Genomic DNA, 19,522 nt, shown 5'->3' on the forward strand with positions numbered 1-19,522 from the left:
TTAAATAATCCAGCTGTTGAAATCCTATTCATTACCCCTTAAGGCACAGTTCAAATGGTAATTCCTCCCTGAAGTCTCCCTTGATCCTCTCAAGTTTAGAGTTGCCAGATTTAGCAAATAAAAATATAGGATATGTGGTTGAATTTGAATTTCAGATAGACAATGAATAATTTATAATATAAGCATTTCTCAAATATTTCCTAGGACATACACACTAAAATTTTATTCATTGTTGATCTGAAAATAAAATTTAACTGGCTATCCTGTATTTTTCCTGATAATTCTACTCCAGTTGGATTTCGGTACAACCTGTCCTCGCTTCCAGCATTTTGCTTATACTCTTTTGTCACATTTATTTTATTCTTCTGTGGATTAGTTGGTTGTTTCTATTTCCTTCTTTCTCGCTAAATTGTAAGATACTTGAGCGCAATATTGTTCCCTATTTTCTTAAGACTTTTTTTGGAGCAGTTTTAGCTTTACAATAAAATCAAGAGGAAGGTACAGAGATTTCCCAGAGATGCCCCTCCCCCACACACATGCATAGCCTCATCTAATATCAACATCATTCACCAGAATGGTAGATTTTCTTTTACCAAGGATGAACCTACATTGACACATCTTAATCACCTAAAGGCCATGGTTTACTTTAGGCTTCACTCTTGGTGTTGTCTGTTCTATGAGTTTGGACAAATTTATAATGACATTTATCCATCATCACAGTATCAGACAGAGTATTTTGACCACCCTAAAAGTCCTCTGTGCTCTGCCTCTTCATTACCAACCCCTCCCAGAACCACTGATCTTTTTACTGTCTCCATGGTTTCGCCTTTTCCAGAATGTTATGTAGATGGCATCATATAGTGTGTACCCTTTTCTGATCGGTTTCTTTCACTTAGTTGGTTGTCATCATGCATTTAAGGTCCCTCCAAGTCATTTAAGGTCCCCAAGCCATTTTCATGGCAGGATAGCTCTTTTTTTTTTTTTTTTTTTTTTAGCTCTGAATAACATTCCATTGTCTGGATGTACCACAGTTTATTTATCCATTCACCTACTAAAGGACATTTCAGTTGCTCCCAAGTTTTGGCCAGAACTTATGCACAGAGCCACACTTGGCTGCAAGAGAAGCTGGGAAATGTAGTCTTCAGGTGGTTGTCCATAGCCCCAGCTAAAGCTCAAGGGTTCTTTACTTGAAAAGAAGCAGAGAATGGGTTTGGGGCACATCAAACAGTCTCTGATCATCATCACTGTAAGGAGGCTGAACAGATGTTAAAGTAGGAGAATATGAATTCAGGGATCTGGAGAGTCAGAGAGATGAGAATATGGAGAAAGTAAGGAAAGTGGCAGATGAATGGCTTAGTTGAGGGTTTTGCTGGGTTTTCACATCTTCCTGAGCTCCCTGATGTCTACCATGAAGGTGGGAGTAGTCGACCATTTGCCATTCTTTCTGGTCACCCAATACCTTAAACATCTTTCCCATGTTTGAGAAATTCTCCACTTAATGAATCAATGTCCTTACCCCCATCTTGGGTAGAAATCAGAAATTTGCTCTTCTAGCCTCCTTGGAAGCCAGGATACAGTCAATGGGATACACCTGCTCTAGATGATGAACTGGAAAGTAGTGAAGCAGAAAAGCAGTTTCTGGGTAGAATCCATTCTGATGAGGATTCTGGCAAACCCCTCCATTTATAAGAGGCAGTGGAGACAGAGGCTCCAGCAGTAGCATCTAATGCCCAGCGTTTGTGGTGTAAACTGAAGGGGCTGTGACCAGGAGTGGCAGCAGTGGGAGTGTGGTGGACTGGATGACTGTTCCCAATCTTCACTGTCTTCCTATAACAGAATCCACACCTTTGGACGCATGACTTGCAGTGCCTTCCATGACAGTAGACCAAGTCTGCATTCCAGACCATGCACCTTGAGCTTGGCTATGTGACTTATTTTGAGCCATGGAAAGTAGAAGGAAGGGACAGTGTCTTAGTCCTGTCTAGGCTGAGGGTTTAAGGAACATGATGAGTTTCCACCAGCCTACTGGAGCCTCCACACTTACTATGAGAAGAGCATGCTCCATGTAGCCCTTGTCCCTTCAACCTAGGCTCTAGAATGAAGACACCTGAAACAGAACTGAACCTGACCCAAAATCTGGACCCAAATTCCAGCTAAGCTCAGCTGAGTGCAGCCAAGAGGGGTCAAATAACAACTGATTTGTGAAGATAAAATAAAATGCTTTTTGAGGGGCCGGCCCTGTGGCCGAGTGTTTAAGTTCACACTCTCTGCTTTGGTGGCCCAGGGTTTCACTGGTTCGGATCCTGGGCATGGACATGGCACCGCTCATCAGGCCATGCTGAGGTGGTGTCCCACATGCCACAACTGGAAGGACCCACAACTAAAAAGAGTACACAACTATGTACCGGGGCTCTTAGGGAGAAAAACGAAAAATAAAATCTTAAAAAAAAAATGCTTTGTGAGATCGGAGAATAATTTGTTATGTGGTATTATCACAGCAGAAAGCTGACTAATACAGTATCCCTACTGGAATGCTTCCAAAGTATGATCTTGGCAAGGCTAATGTTCAGCGATTACGTTCCAGAACAGCTGTAGAGGTTACTTACCATTTTCCACTATACTGATTCATTGGAGCCTGTGTCATCCGGTTGTCAAATATTTGACAATCCTCCCTAGGTTTGGTTGTCCCTGGCTATGTGGCTACCAATGCTGGTTCTTTAGCCTTTCTGGAGATTCTGTCATGTACCTAATATCCTTGAATAAGTGAGTTTTCTGTATAAAAGAGGGGTAGGTATATTTCAGTTTGCAACTTAAAACTCTTACTAAAAAAGATGAGAGTGCCAAGGTCGGGGCCATAGAGGAGTCTTTCACCTCCCTCAGTGACCATAATACCTTTTCAAATGTGCTGCATGAAAGCATTTTGGCATTTTCTATCTTTGGACTTTGGGTAAAAATGTAAACAACCAAAGAACTCTGATTCTGCATTTTACAAATTTGGCCCGAGGACTTAAGACTCTTCTCCTTGGTGCCCCTGGGGCATATTTCTTTTTCAGTCCAGTGGAATGAAGACTTGGCCATGACCCGAGAGAGCAAGCTCCAATCCCAGTTGTGCAGGCGATCTGCGTGACCTTGAGAAAGTGACTTTGCTTCTTTGGGTCTTAGTTTTCCTGTACACAGGATCCCAGGACACCAACATCTGCTTTCCTTTCTATGATGGTGGCCAGGGAAAAAAGAAATGATGGGAACATGTCATGGAAAGCCATGAGATCTAAATATATACTGAGTGCATGGCATGCATCTCTGTGTAATATGTAGTCTGGCATTAATTATGTACAAATGGATATATAAGAATACATAACAGTCTAGAAGGAAATATGCAAAGCTGCTACTTGTGGTTTTCTCAGGGCTCTGAGATTATGGGTGATTTAAATATTCTTTTTTAAATGCCCCTGCATTTTCCACATTTTCTGTAATGAGCATTTATTACTTCTATAATGAGAAAATTATTTTTTAAAAGAGAAGAAAGGCACTAATGTACTATGTTAATGTAGGGGATTTATTATAAGAAGTTCTCTTGAAAGCATTTTGGCTCAAAGTAGGACCTCCTTTCAAGGGAAAGTAAATATAAGGAAAGGTAGGAGAAATGAGGAGAGCGAACAAGAAATGGTAGGAACAAGGTGTCCCCATTGCAGTCAGGGCACTGGCTGCAATGTGGGGCATCTACATTGGGAGGGATGATGAGAGGGATGGGGAGCCCCGTCCCCCTTCTAAGCCCAGGGAGCCCCATTGTAATGTGGCACTTTGAGTGGAATCATTCATCACCGGTTAAGCCATGGCCACAAAATGCACAGGAAGTCGAGACGAAACCTGACGCCCCAGCATTAGCCCATAGGTGAAAGTTGTTCCTGCCCCCCGGCACAGGGCAATAAAGGATCTGATTACACACATCCTCAGGAAACCCTCAGGAAATAATCTGGGCACATGACCTTGGTGAAGAGGGGCCAAAAGCTTTCTCTGAGATCCTGGTTTTTTGAGATGCCTGCAGCAACCATCTTCCAAAAAGATTTTTTCCCATTGTAAGTGCAACAGCAACAACAACAGAAAACAAAAGTCAATTATGATCCTGTTTTTTCTCAATCCTAAAGACAGCTCCCTCCCCTCCTCCCTCAATGCGTGCTTCCTAAAAAGTTGCCAGAATCATTCCATAAGCCCTTAGGGAGCATGTAGTGTGTTCCAGGCGCAGTGCAAGGCTTGGGGTACAAGGCAGCGCCCCAAGATTACAGTCTAGTGATGGGGACAGACAGACACACTGGTTTCAGCACAACTGGCAGGTTCTCTAAGAAAGATAGAGTTAATAATGATAATTGCTAATATTTATTGAAGGTTCCGTACATATCAGGCATGAATTATCTCATTTAAGCTTCACACAAACACTATGAAGTAGGTACTATTATCATCCCCATTTTACAGATGAGAAAACTATCTTGGGGAGTTTAAGTAACATGCTGAGATGCCTAACCTACCAGCAGAGGAGCAAGTGTGTGAATTTAACTCTCCTGGCTCCAGGTCCACCTGTTTAATCCTCTGCTCTACAGCACAGAGAGGGGAGACAGAGGAAGAGCAGTCCAATCTACGTGGGGAAGATCAGAGAAAGCTTCACGGAGGAGGTGATTCCTGAGCTGGGTCTTAAAGGATGAGCAGGAGTTTGCTTGAGGACAAGGAGACCAGAAGAACATGCCAGGCAGGGAAGCAGAATACTCTGAGGTAAGAGGTAGAGAAGCAGCTTGGCTTTTTCTGGAAATACCAAATTTTCTGGTACAGCTGGAAGGTCGGGGCCAGCAAAGGTAGGCTGTGACCGATGGGGAGCCTGTTGACGCCCTTGGCCCAGCAACTGCTGCACCTGGTGGCTTCTTCTCGGAATCATCACCAATGTGTGGAGATGCCAGCAGGGAGGGTGTGAGCCAGCAGTGGCCTCGCAGGGCCTGGTGCTCCCAGCCCAGCTGGGGCCCCTTTCCAAGGAGCTGAGCTGGGTCTTTTCCAGGATGTTCCCTGGGGGAACTGAAGGCAGCCCATTGGAGTGCCAGATGCAGCAGCCGTGTTGGAATGCGAGAGGGAGAGTTCTGACAAGGAAAGACAGAAGTCTCTTACCCGAAACGCCCAGCGGTCCAGACTGCAGGCTTTGCCTACAGAATTGTGGCTTTGAAGCCCAGCTCCTCCATTTACAGACTGCGTGACCTTGAGCATGTCACTTAGCTGCTCCGCCCCTCATGTGTGTCTGTAAACTTGGGCACCATTGAACTGATTTCTTAGGCTATTTGTGAAGATTAAATGAAGCAGTTCCTATCAACTACTCAGCACAATGCCTCTCACAGATTAAACACACGGTTTATGGTGGTCTTGATTCTGAGCAGTCACGGCCACTCACTCAGCATTCGTTCAGCAAAGATTTCCTGCGTGTTTTCTTCTGCCTGGCACTGGATGATGGCCACGAACAAGGAATACCGAGTTCTTGCCTTTCTGGGGTTTATATTCTCGGGAGGAGACAGACAATAAATTATTAATACATACAACAGTTTCAGATAGTGATGAGCACCAAGCAGATAATAAAAGGATGAAGAATGAAATGTGTGCGTGTGTGCATGCGCACATGTGAGCTTCAGATAAGATAATCAGGTGAGGTCTCTTTGAGGAGATGACATTGGAGCACAGGCCAGAATCAAAGGAGAATATCTCATGAAATCATAGAGCAAAAATGACTTGGGTAGAGGACACAGCAATGTAAAGGGAAAGAGCTTAACATATTCAAGGAATGATAAGAAAGCCAATGGCCTGGAAGGGGAGAGTGACAGGAGATAAGGGAGGTAAAGATGATAGCAATAACAACAACAACGGTAATAATAGTAATTTGTAGTGAACATTTGCTTGGGGCTAGATGATGCCAACTCATCTTCACAACTGCTCTGTGAGGAAGGGGCTAGTAGAGTTTGCTTTTCACAATAGGGAAATTAAGGCTCAGCAAAGCAAAGGAACTTGCCCAAGGTCACACGGTCAGCACAGGGCTGCGGAGCCAGGATTTGGGCCCAACAGATGGCTCAGAAGCCATTCACAATCACCCCCCTATTCCATCCTCACCGGGAGGGCGCTCAACTGTGTGTCCAGCTTTGTGCTGGGCGGAGGGATGTGCAAGGCGTGTGCGTGCGTGTGAGCATGTGTGTGTCTGCACATGGGGTCGGAGGAGGAGGGGGACCATGAGAATTACAGATGCATCTCAGCTCTTAGTTGTGGAGGCATGACTTACACAGAAGCAAGCACAGTGATTAATTCAAGACAAAGTACAGTTCCATGACAAACTGACCTTAGCGCCTTAGGAAATCTCCAGCGCAGAGGGAAACGATGAAGGGAGGAGAAAGGAGCGGTATAGTTTAGTGATGAAAAGTAAGGACTCCAGATGAGATTACTGGGGCTCAAATCCCAGCGGCTCCACCTTTCAGCAACGTGATTAGGGGGCAACTTACTAAACCTCTCTGTACGTTTCCTCATCTGTAAAATGGGAATCTGAACAATACCTTCCCATGGGGTTGTTGTGAGGATCAAACTAATTAACATTCATAAAGCACTCAGAATAGCGCCGAGCAGAGAGTGCTGGCCACTAAGATTTATTTTTTTGCTATTTCGGTTCTAGATTTTTTAAAATGACTTTACCAATAAAACACAAATATTCCTTAATAGCCTCTTTGCTTATCATTTATTAATTTATTCCTACTACTCCTGAATGTTTCAATTTCAATATAGATGGTCCAGCTCCCTCCCCACCACTGAATACCTTGGGGTTTCAGTTCTTTGAACTTCTTTCCTCCGATGACCTTCTCCCCCGCCCCTCAGTCACTCTCCCACAGCCACATCCCATAACTGTACGCCATCTTTAATCTGGATTTCTTGTGTCCACTCTCTAACCACTAAATTCTTTCTCTAAAGTACCCAAGCTCCAACTATCCTTTGTCCCTACTGGGATCTCCAGTTTACTGATTTTACCATGTCACTATCCATGGTCAATCATTATAGCACTACTCTATATACAGTAGAATATATGTATATATATCCTCTATACTATAGAATATACACATATACATACTATATATTACATACTATTCTTTATACTATATACATCAACCCTTATAGTATATAATATATACTGCCTTGTGAATATCCTCAACTCCTTTGTCCTTTCCCGCTTTGTCATCCTCTCTTGGCAAAATGAAGCCCTGGTTAAATTCAGCTCTGCCTACTCCATGTCAGAAGCCCAGCAGCTAAACATGGCTGGAGAAAAATCACACCAATTTCCTGCTGGTTTCGCTTTAAATTCCTGACCACGGGCTTCATAGGATCTTTCTGCGGTGAATTCACTCTCTCACTGTGTGATTGAACTGCTGCTTCTATCTGAGATCAATTCCTCCTCCAGCACTCGAGACCTCATCCCCTCCGCCAAGGGGCAGCCCTTCCACAGTTTTCTCCTCTCTCGCCTGGATTTCTCCCTCTACAAGATCATTCACAACAGCGTACGAACCTTTCCTTTCTTTCTTCTCAATAAACCTTTATCTAGCCCCACTGTATTAGTTATCTATTGCTACATAACAGCATCCCAAACTTAGCAGCTTAAGACGACAAATACCTTATTTTGCAGTTCCTGTGGGTCAGGAATCAGGCACGTCCACTGGGGCTGCAGTCACTTCAAGGCTTAATGGGGAGACACCGCTTTCAAGCACACACGTGTGGCTGTTGTCAGGCCTCAGGTGCTTATTGGCTGTTGGCTAGACACCTTAGTTCCTTGCCACATGGGCCTCTCCCTAGGGCAGCTCACAAGATGGCATTTTGCTTCCCTCAGAGCCAGCAGGCCAAGAGAGTCCCCAAGAGAAGCCTTTTTATAACCTAATGTCTGAGGTGGCATCCCATCCCTTCTGCCTTACTCTGTTCGTTAGAAGGAAGTCAATATGTCAGCCTAGGAGAAACTGGGCCCTGCTGGTGGGAATGTAAAATGGTGCAGCCATGGTGGAAAACAGTATGGTGGTTCCTCAAAAAAAATTAGACAGAATTTCCGTATGATACGGGTATACCCAAAAGGATTGAAAGCAGGGATTCAACATATTTACACACCCATGTTCACAGCAGACAAAAGGTGCAAACCCCCCAAATGTCCACGGACAGATGAACAAATAAACAAAATGTGGTCTCTACATACAGTGGAATGTTACTCAGCCTTAAAGAGAAATGAAATTCTGACACATGCTGCAACGTAGATGAACCTTGAAGACCCACTAAGTGAAATAAGCCAGTCACAGAAGAACAAATATTGTATGATTCCGTTTATACGAGGGCCCTGGAATAGCAAAATTCATGAGGACAGAAAGAAAGGAGATCTGTGGTTGTCAGGGGCTGGAAGGAGGGAGGGAGGCGGAGGTGGTGTGAATGGGGTAGAGTTTCAGTTTGGGATCATGAGAACCTTCATAGCAATGTGAATGTCCTTAATGTCACAGAACTGTAAACTTAACCACAGTTAAAATGGTAAATTTTATGTTAAGTGTATTTTACTACAATTTTTTTTTTTTTTTGAGAAAGATTAGCCCTGAGCTAACATCTGCCGCCAATCCTCTTCTTTTTTTGTGGAGGAAGATTGGCCCTGGGCTAACGTCCGGTCCCATATTCCTCTATTTTATATGTGGGACACCTGCCAAAGCATGGCTTCATGAGCAGTGCATAGGTCTGTATCCGGGATCTGAACTGGCAAACCCAGGGCCGCTGAAGCGAACGTGCAAATTTAACCACTGTGCCACGGGGCCAGCCCCCATTTTACTATAACGTTTTTAAATGATAGAAAAAAATGTCTGCTGACACTCAAGAGAGGGCATGAAAATATGAACACAAGGGTGTGAATACCAGAATGCAGCTCTAGTTGGCGGGCGGTTAGGGTTGGGGGCAGGATGTGCGTTCTCTTTTTTTTTTTTTTTTTTTTGAGGAAGATTAGCCCTGAGCTAACATCTGCTGCCAATCCTCCTCTTTTTGCTGATGAAGACTGGCCCTGAGCTAACATCCGTGCCCATCTTCCTCTACTTTATATGTGGGACACCTGCCATAGCATGGCTTGACAAGCGGTTCCATATTTGCACCCAGGATCTGAACCAGCGAACCCCAGGCCGCCGAAGCAGAACATGTGAACTTAACCGCTGTGCCACCAGCCGGTCCCAGGATGTGCATTCTCAATGGGGACAGTATACCCCTAACTAGGTAAAAGTTGATTCTCAGTGGGAGGGAGGACCGAAAAAGATCTTACTTATTTTTTATGTATAAAGCACAGATATACACACAGTACACAAGCAGATGGACAGTATGTTTGTGTTATTAACATTTCATGGGGAATCTATTAGGGAACAGTGTCCTCAAAGGCTCTTTTAGGGAGGGCCGCAGTGACACTGGCTTAGGGCACAAAGCCGAACTCTTGCAGCCACAGTGAGATGAGGTGGGTTTGTGGGAACCCAAATCAATGATGACGATCCCTTAGCCTGATCGTCCCCTGCAGTTTACGAAGGGCTTGCAGATATGGCGGGTGTTCTCAGCTCCGATCTGCGGACTTTCAAGCGATAGTGGGTGAGTTTTGGGTGGAGGAGTCTGTGACCCTCCTGCACTGTAGGCACAATCTAGGTCTCCTGTAGGAGGAGCTGTGAGCATAGTCATGAAATCACTGAGTTTGAGTCAGATGACCTGGGTTCAAATTCTGGCCTTGCTGCTTACTGTGTGACTTGGGCAGGTTACTTAACCTCTCTGAGTTAGTGCCAAATCATAGGTTTGCTGTGATGATTAAATAAATAAAGCTTTTAGAACAGTGATGGGAACATAGTGAACATTGAGGAAATGTTAGCTATCATTATTATGCTTATTTCTGGGAAGAGAATGTATAAATTTCATAAAAATTCTCAAAGTGATCCGTGACTCCCAAAAGGTTGAGAATCTTGGAAATGCAAGAACTAAGCTCATCAGAAACCCACAAGGTAATACACAGTCCTCACCCTGCTTACCCACATCCGAAGAATCACCACGTCACGTCTATATCGCTCCTATAGTCACTGCCTTTGTCCAGTCACTCACCCTTGCACACCTGGACAGTTTCAACAGCCACCTCGCCCAGCCCCCGTTCCCATCACTGATTCATCTCTTTGTCTCCCAGCTTGCCTTTTTTCACTTATCTGGGACTGTTTTTGTTTGTTTATTGGATTTTTTAATCTTCCAAATCTTATCCCGTCTCCTACCGAAAATCCTTCAGCTGTTCACCATGACTTAGAATAAAGGCCAAATTCTTCTGCCTGACATAGTTCATGACCTGGCCCCATCCTTCTCTGCCACCTTATGCCGGTGGCCCACTCCCTGCCCCGTGCTCTCTGCTGCAGCCATCCCACGCCGACCCCGCTCCGGCCTTCAATGTCTTTGCAGATGCTCTTCTCTGTCTGGAATGCCCTTGTCTCTCTGCCAGCAAGTCTCAAGCTCAAAGCATTGTCTGATATTTCCAGACAGAATTATGTGCTTGCTCTATACACTCCTGGAATTTTAAAAGAATTTTTTCATTGTTTTTGTGGCCATTTTTTTTCATTTTTGTCTCCCCAGAAGATGATGAGCTCCCTTAAGACAGAGATCAAGTCGTTTCATCTTTCATCCTCGGTGCCAAGTTCAGTGTCCAGCACTTAGTAGACGCTTAATAAATATTCGTTGAGTAGGTGAATAAATGAAAGAATGAATGGATAGAGTGTCATAACTTGCTCAGGCTCATACGTTAGCAAGTGAAACAGCGGAATCTGGAATCAGTGTCTTCAGGCTCTTTTTGATCATAAAGGACAACAAAACTCCAAGTCAGCCCAGCTTAATCAAAAACAGCAATAGGCCCCAAACTTGGAAGTCCCCAGGGTGGGTTTCAGTCCAGGGCGAGCTGGCCCCTCGGTGGTCCAAGGAGAGCATCAGCATCTGTGTCTCCCTCTCCGCCCCTTGGCTCTGTTTTCTTCTCAGCTCTTCATTCTTCCACAGGCTCTACGCACACTAGATGGCTTCTATCAGCAAGAGGCCTAGGTCATTTCTCTTTAAGGCTGAGTAACATTCCACTGTATGTAGAGACCACATTTTGTTTATTTGTTCATCTGTCCGTGGACATTTGGGTGGTGCAAACCACCCAAAGGGGACTCTTGATCGTGACTCCTTTCAGCTGGTTTTATTTCTTTAAATGTGACTAGTTTGAGGAGTCTCAGCTCTTTCGGGGGGAATAAACATGTAACAATTTTATTTATTCCATGCACCACCCCAGCTATACTGTGTTAAATCTTCCTTCTCCACGGGATAGCAGATCCCTTATTAAGAGCATAAGCTGATCTGATAATTTCTCGACACATCACTCGATTGAAACTCAGTTCACTCCAGGAGAAAACTCCTGCTCTGAATGTCCATCGAAACTCCCTGACGGCGCCGCCCCAGGCGAGGGGCTGTGATCTGCGGCTCCCCCTTCTTCCTTGCACTTGGGCCCTGTAGGGTGTGGATGGGGCAAAGAGGAGGAGGGCGTGAGCAGCGTCTGGCTCACTTCCTTCCCCCTCTGTTCTGGGTCTGCTCCCTGCAGGATACTGAGAATCAGGGAGAGGAGATGCGGTATCTGCTGAGGGGTCGGGTGGGAGATGCCCTTGGTCTCCTCTGTTTGATGAGGTGCTGTCTGTGTAGATGACGTGTGTTTTCTAGGGGTAATAGTGAGACTCATCCTGACCCCTGCTGCCCCCGCCCCTGTAATCCCCTGTCCCCCCTTGTGGGGCATCCCTTCTTTGACCAGCTTTGGACAGCCCACACTTCCTGCCCCTTCCTCTAACCCCAGCTGCCTGACATGGAGCCTTGGGAGTCTCTGACTTCCTCTCTGACACCTTCAGATGGTCACGGGGAACTGGACACGGGTGGAGGATGCCCCATTTTCTTCTTACACACGTAATCCATGGTCCCTTCTCTCTCTACCATCACGGGCTACTCCCAGCAAGCCTCCTGACTTCAGAAATCTCCAGGAAAAAAGCCCCTGGGTGCCTGCATGCCCCCAAACCAGAGCTGCCACTAAGGAGACACCGTGCCTTGTGCAGACCATGAAAGGGCACTCTGAGTGGACAAATTTCCTAAAAGTTTTTCTTTCCCGTTGCTCCTCAGACCCTATTCACCCCTTCAGCCCGGCATCCTAATGCAGGGTAAAAATGCACCATCCTATACTCTGGGCCTCCCAAGTTCCAGGGACACAGGCCAAGGATCCCGTCAGCCCTGATAGTAGCCCAGGTTTGCCTACTGACTGCAGTTGCTCAAGTATCCAGAGAGGGAGCCAGTCTCTGTTTATTGCAAGAGCCTCCTGCTCTGATTTTCTCGGAACTTGCCCTCCCCTCAACTTGCTAGGACAGAAGTTCTTTAGTTTGGTCTGTGGACTCCTGGGGATCTTCAGGATCCTTCCAGGGGATCCACAAGGTCAAAATTATTTTCAGAATAAAAATTATTTGCCTTTTTCACTGTGTTGACATTTGCACTAATGGTACAAAAATAATTGATGGATAAAACGGCCAGCACCTTAGCATGAATTAAGACAGTGTCACCTGACTGTCTTGATAGTCATTGGATTCTTCACCATCACGCACTCACCAGTAGAAAAAAAAATTCCAGTGTGACTTAAGAATGTCTTGATGAAGCAGTAAAAATAATTAAATTTAGTACGTCTCAATGCTTGAGTATATGTCTTTGTAACAATATTCTGTGTGACAGAATGGGATATACAAGTAAAGCACTTCTCTACATGTTGAAGTATGAGGTTGTCTTAAGAAAAAAAACACTTTTGCAACTGAGTAGTAAGCTGAGCTGGCCACTTTCACAGAACACCATTTTTACTTGAGAGAATGACTGACATAGAAACTATTGCTATCCTGACCTGGGGGTTTGGCAGCTATTTTATTGAAAATGTACAGAAAGCCTATCACTTCTGGAAAAATAGCTCACAGTATCATCGCCAGTGATATAATTCGAGTTTTTAAGCAGAAATCAGAATTTTGCAAAACTTGCATCTGAAACCATGAGCTTGATAGCTTCCCATACTTAAAGACTTTTCTGATGGCGTTGTGGGTGATGATAACGAATGTATTTTTGACTAGTATAATGAAATGTGCTAATTTAGAAGATCATAGTAACTCAGTGAACTAATATTTCCAAATGACAGATCAATGAATGAGGTTACAAAAAACAGGTGAAAGATTCAGTCTGAGTACAAGATAGACCAATGGATTAAAAACATTTTTATTGAGATATAATTGACATATAACATTATATTAGTTTCAGATGTACAACATACTGATTTGATATATATGACATCGTATAACAAAATGGTCCCCACAATATGTCTAGTTAACATCCATTACTACACACAGTTGCAAATTTTTTTTCTTGTAATGAGAGCTTTTAAGATCTACTCTCTTAGCAACTTTCAAATATGCAATACAGTATTGTTAACTGTAGTCATCACGCCTTACTCTATCTCCTCAGGACTCGTTTGTCTTAAAACTGCACGTTTATTCTTCTGAACACCTTTACCCATTTCACCCAATGGATTTTAATATAACAAAGTACGAAAAAGACTGACATGGTTTCAGATTCTACATTTCAAATAATCTTTAAGAAATGACCAGTTGTTGAGTTTTGGTGTAACATCAAAGAAGAATATCGACAGTTATATAAAAGGCTATTAAAATATTCCTTTTTCACAACTGCATATCTGTGTGAGGCCAGATTTTCCTCATATTCTTCGATTAAAGCAACATAATGCAACAGATTGAATGCAAAGCCAGTCAAATGAGAATCCAGCTATCTTCTATTAAACTAGACATTAAAGAGATTCTCAAAAATGTAAAACAGGGCCAGCCCTGGTGGCCTAGTGGTTAAGTTCAGCACGTTCTTCTTCAGTGGCCCGGGTTCCGTTCCTGGGTGTGGACTTACACCATTCCTCTGTCAGTGGCCGTGCTGTGATGGCGGCTCATGTACAAAAGGAGGAAGATTGGTGGTGGATGTTAGCTCAAGGCGAATCTCCCTCAGCAAGACAAACAAGCAAACAAACAAAAAATGTAAAACAATGCTACTCTTCTCATTTTTTCATTTTTGTAAAATAGAATTATTTTTCATTAAAATATTATTTATGGGGGCCAGCGTGGTGGCGTAGCGGTTAAGTTCACATGCTCCACTTTGGTGGCCTGGGTTTTGCTGGTTCAGATCCTGGGTGTGGACCTAGCACCACTCGTCAAGACATGCTGAGGCGGTGTCCCACACAGAAGAACTAGAAGGATGTCCAAGTAGATATACGACTACCACTGGGCTTTGGGGAGGAGGAAAAAAAAGACAGAGGAAGATTGGCAACAGATGTTAGTTCTGGGCCAATCTTCAAAAAAAAATAAACCAATTACATCTATTAAAAATATTATGTTAATGCATAATGGGTTTATTATTATTTCAAAATGAATTAAGTGGATAATCTAAAATTGTCTTATTTTAGTTTCTAATAATGTGAATATTCATAGATAGAATCCACATAAACAAAAGCTCTTTAGGGTTATCAATGATTTTTAAGAGTGTAAAAGGATCTTGAGACTAAACAATTTGGGAACTGCTGTGCTAGGAAATGGGGGAGCACCCCTCCCATCTACTATAGAAGAAAAGTTCTCTGACCCCAAACGCGGGAGGACCCGCTAGGGTGGTAACTAACTACTCAGACCTCGCACAACCCCTCTCCTCCTAGTAGGGAACCAGTCCTTCTGCTCTTATGAAGTCCTGGATGCACCTCTGGTCCAATTATTTGTGGTTCTATTTAGAAGGTTGCGTATGTGGAACCTTTGCTCAGTCTTAGTTGTCAATTCCAGAAACTAGGAAGCTTCTCACTTAATATCTTGTTAAATAATCTTTAATAATTTGGCATATTTATTGTGATTTCTTTGTGGGAGAATAGTTATTCTGTAATAATGTAAATTCACTCTCATTTTAAAACATTCATAACCATTTTGGTATGACAATGAAGAGAAACCAGAAGAAAGGGTGTTTTGAAAAGGGCATGGCCTTTAACTCAGAATCCCAGCTTCGCCATTTACAGCGTAACTGTGGGCAAATTACTCAACCTTTCTAACCTCATTTTCTCTCTGTAAAATTAGAATAAAAATACCTGCCTTTCAGGTTGCTTAGGGATAATGCATATAAATTCTCTGACACATAATAACCAATCAAATGAACTATCATTGTCAGCACCATCATCATCATCACCATCATTATCCTAATACAAGAGTCAGAAAAGAGTTTCTGTTGGAATCCTGAGACAAGCAACCTAAATCCTTTTTGGTGACCTTGCTAATTTCTTAGTGGCCTCTTATTTACTTTCTCACTGGAAACTCAAGGTTTCTCTCTGAATACTGGGGAACAGCAGATCCACTGGACAAGACGAGTATCTGTCACCTTCTTCCCCATTCTGTCTTGGCAAAGAGGAATTGTTTCCACCCTGGTTTGAAGAGTCCTTTTCCCTAAACAGACTTTTCTTCTCACCTCCAGCTCTCCCCGAGGCAAACACCTTTCTCAGGGTTTCTCCCAAATTCTAGGCTTCAGTGTGGGCTAGAATGGACCAAAAACCCACCATTGGTGTTACCATGTTTGGCCAATAGTGGAAAAAATAAACAGCTGGATGAATTTTATGAGGTAAGGTTTGCTAAATAAAGAGCTATGTGAAGCTGCAGAGGCTGTTCCCTTGAGTTTTTTGGTCTTCTTTTTTTTTTTAGATAATGGTTCCAGAAGGGGATTTTATGGAATGATGAGTGAAAATGGTGTGCTTCCTCATGCTGCTAAAATGGAAGCCCTGGGTCCCTTTCACAGCTAAGGGAGGCAGATTAATGAGCTGGGGGGATGTGGCTGCCGCCTCTCAGCAGCTGGCTCCGTTACTTCTCCTGTTCAAGCTGTGCTTTGGGCCTTGGAACACAGCCTGGTGGAATTCTGACCTTGTTGGAGGACTTCCTTCCTTCACTGAGGCTGCCTACTTTCAGCTTGAATACCTTTTTTTTGAATACTCTTTGCTTCTCACAGATAGGTTTGCTGGAACCATGAATGTGAGGGAATTGTCCAGTGAGTTTCTGTTTAAAAACAAGAGAAATAAGATCAGGAAGATGTTAACAAATAAGAAGCTCTGGGAAGAATAACAATATCTAGTTGGGGAAAGGGTATTAGTATATTTTATCCTAAAAAAGCATTTTTGGTGGGAGAGTTGGCTTGTCCAAAGAGCTTGGTCAGAAATCATTGGATCCCAAGTGACAGAAACTCACTGAGATTAGCTCAAGTCAAATGTGAATTTAATGTAAGGCATTATGTATGCCTCATGGAACCCAAGCAGAACGAAAAACTGAGAGTTGAGGTTTGGAGTTCCATGGCTAAGTGTAGGGTTCTAACTCAAGTTGCCTGTCTTCAAATTCTGGGTCTATCACTTACACTGTATGACGAGCTACTTATCTCTCTATGCATCCATTCTCTTCTCTGAAAAGTATGGAAAATAAGAGTACTTTCATTTTAGAATTGTGGTGAGGTTTAAATGAGTAAATACACATAAAATGTGTAGGGCAGTACCTGACACATATCAAGCTCTTAATAAATGTTAGCTATCAAGGATTTCCATAATAGCTATCTTGTTTCAGACCAACTTTCCCACCAAGGACAAACTAGAAAAGCTGATGAAATTTTGAAAAATCATTCCAAAGATATTGGAAAACTACCAAGGCTGAGAGGATTAAGAGCCTAAGATCTCAGAGAGAATGAAAGCAAAGCAAGAGCATAGAGCCTGACCTTCTGTGCTGCTTTTCCCAAGGCATTTGCTGGTGACAAGCATTATCTGAGACCCCGAGAGGCTGCACAGAAGACTGACAGGTGAAAAGCTGAGCACCACAGTCATATGGGGCTGGAGGAGACAAAAATTAGAGTTCAGGGCTGACCAAAGGAGAGGAACCATGATGTTACCCTACTCTTTCAGTTGAAACTCCCAAGGGTTATAATCCAGAAATAAGGATGAACTATAAATACATCAACCCCCATAGACACTGAAGGCTGGTTTCGAATCTGTTCACACTGATTTAATTAAGGTGGGTACCTAGCTACTTGCCAGAAGCAAAAGATAATCCTCTCCTGAGGAAGATAACACCATCCAGAGCCTTATATATAATATCTGATAGTCGATCCAAAATTCCCAGACTCACCTGGAGGCAAGAGAAAATGTCCAAAAACCATGAGGAAAAGAAACTCAGATGATATAGAGAAACCAACAGGAAATAAAAACAGTGGAGTTAGTACAGACTTTAAAACAACTGCCATTAATGTATTCAAGAAATTAGATGACAGGGTGGTAATTTTCGGCATAGAATAAGAAACTGTTAAAAATGACCAAATTAAAATTCTAGAGCTGAAACTACAACAGCCAAAATAAAAAACTCAACATACGGAGTTATCAGCAGGTTAGAAAGAGCTGAGAAAAGATTAGTGAACCGAAGAACTTGTCAGAAGAAAACATCTGCATTGAAGCATGAAAAGATAAAAGAATGAAAAATATAGAAAATAACCTAAGAAACATATGGGTCAGAGTGAAAAGTTGAACAGATAGTTGGAGTCCCAGAAGAACGAGAGGAACAGAATGGGGGGAAGTAACATATGATGAGAGAATGGATGAGAAGTCTCCAAAACCGATCAAGGACATTGCATCACAGATTCAAGAAGTTTGATGAACTTCAAGGAGGCTAAGTAGAACGGAAACCACACAAAGCCACATCACAGTAAAACTAGGCAAAATCAAAGACAAACAGATCATCTTAAAGGCAACAGAGCAAAAAAGGCATATTACCTTTACAGAAGCATCAATAATCTGATTTTTGACTTCTCACAAAAACAATAGAAGCTCCACAGTGGAAGGAGACAGCGAATGTCATCTTCAAAGTGATGAAAGGTAACAGTTGCCACCTAGACTTCTCTACTCCCTGACAATAACCTTCAAATTAAAAGTGAAACTAAGGCATTTATAGACAAACAAAAGCTGAGAGAGTTCAGCAGCAGCAGAACCTCGCTAACCAAATACTAAAGGGAGTTCTTTAAGCAGAAGATAAATGATACCACATGGAAACAGAAAAACGGGAAAGAATGAAGATTAATGGAAAGTAAAATATGTGGATATATTCTAAATGAATATTGAATGTTTAAAACAATATTAATGTCTTATGTGTTTAAAAATTATTGTGGAATTAAAGTATTTGGCAATAATAGCACTAAAGGTGGAAGCGTGGTAAATGGAGTTAAAGTGTTCAAGTTCCTTGAATTGTCCAGGAAAGAGGAAAATTACTAATTTATACTGAAATTTGGTTAATCTATCTGTACAGTCGTCCTCAGGACAATCACTGAAAGAACAGTATCAATAGGCAAAACTATGCTAATAGGTAGATGGAATAATTAAAAATACATCATTTATCCAAAAGAAGGCAAAAAAAATCAAAAAAGAACATAAAATGGGTGAAATGGAGAAAACAAACAAGTAGTAAAATAACAAAATTAACCCAAATATGTAGGTAATACCATGAAATGTAAATAGACTTAGTACCCTAATCAAAACGCAAAGATTGTCAAACTGGATAAAAAATAAAGTAAAACCATATTCTTTTTATAACATACACTTTAAATATTGAGATATAGAGAACTGAAAGTAAAAGGATAGAAGAAAGTATACTACCTAATATTAACCAAAAGAAAGATGACAGAATTACACAAATAGCAGACAAAGTAGACTTTAAGGCAAGAGAAATTACTAGAGACAAGAGTAGCATTTCAAGAGGATAAAACAGTCAATCTACAGGAAAATGTAAATATAATGTTTGTACAAATCTGTCAACAAAATCTCAAAAATATGAAGCAATAAGAGAACCAAAAAGAGAAATAGACAAATCCATAAGCATAGCTGGAGATTCTAGCATACCTTTCTCAGTAACTGACAACACAAGCAGACAACAAAGCTGACGTGGTTATAAAGTTGGCCAGGTTGATATGTCTGGAACACCAAAAACTGCAGAATACAGATTCTTTCCAAGTGCACATGGACGTTTACCAAAATTGGCCCTGTGCTGAGCCTTAAAGCAAATCTCAACAACTTTTAAAGAACTGAAATTAAAAAACTGTGCTCTCTAGCCACAACAGAATCAAGCTAGACATAAATAACAATGAGCAACTAGAATATCTCCAAATACTTGGAAATTAAGAAACATATTTCTAAATTATCCATAAATCAAAGATAAAAATTACATTGGAAATCAGAAAATATTTAGAATGGGATGGTTATGAAAACATGACATATCAAAATGTAGGGGCTGCAGCTAAAGCAGAGCTTAAAAGGAAATCTATAGCCTTAAATGCATATATTTGAAAAGAATAAAGGCTAAATTTCAAT

General features: G+C 42.3%; 1 long non-coding RNA gene across 1 annotated transcript; it reads right to left on the reverse strand.

The window, feature by feature from the left end:
* Window positions 1-13,313: 13,313 nt before the first annotated feature.
* LOC138921162 (uncharacterized) lies at window positions 13,314-18,094 on the reverse strand. Its single transcript, XR_011433504.1, has 4 exons — window positions 17,936-18,094; window positions 16,891-17,002; window positions 16,056-16,187; window positions 13,314-14,398 (listed from the first exon to the last, which is right to left on the reverse strand). It is a non-coding gene; the product is annotated as an uncharacterized lncRNA (long non-coding RNA).
* Window positions 18,095-19,522: the final 1,428 nt, after the last annotated feature.

The sequence above is a fragment of the Equus caballus genome, chromosome 28 (assembly GCF_041296265.1).
Source record: "Equus caballus isolate H_3958 breed thoroughbred chromosome 28, TB-T2T, whole genome shotgun sequence".
In the NCBI taxonomy this organism is placed as follows: domain Eukaryota; kingdom Metazoa; phylum Chordata; class Mammalia; order Perissodactyla; family Equidae; genus Equus; species Equus caballus.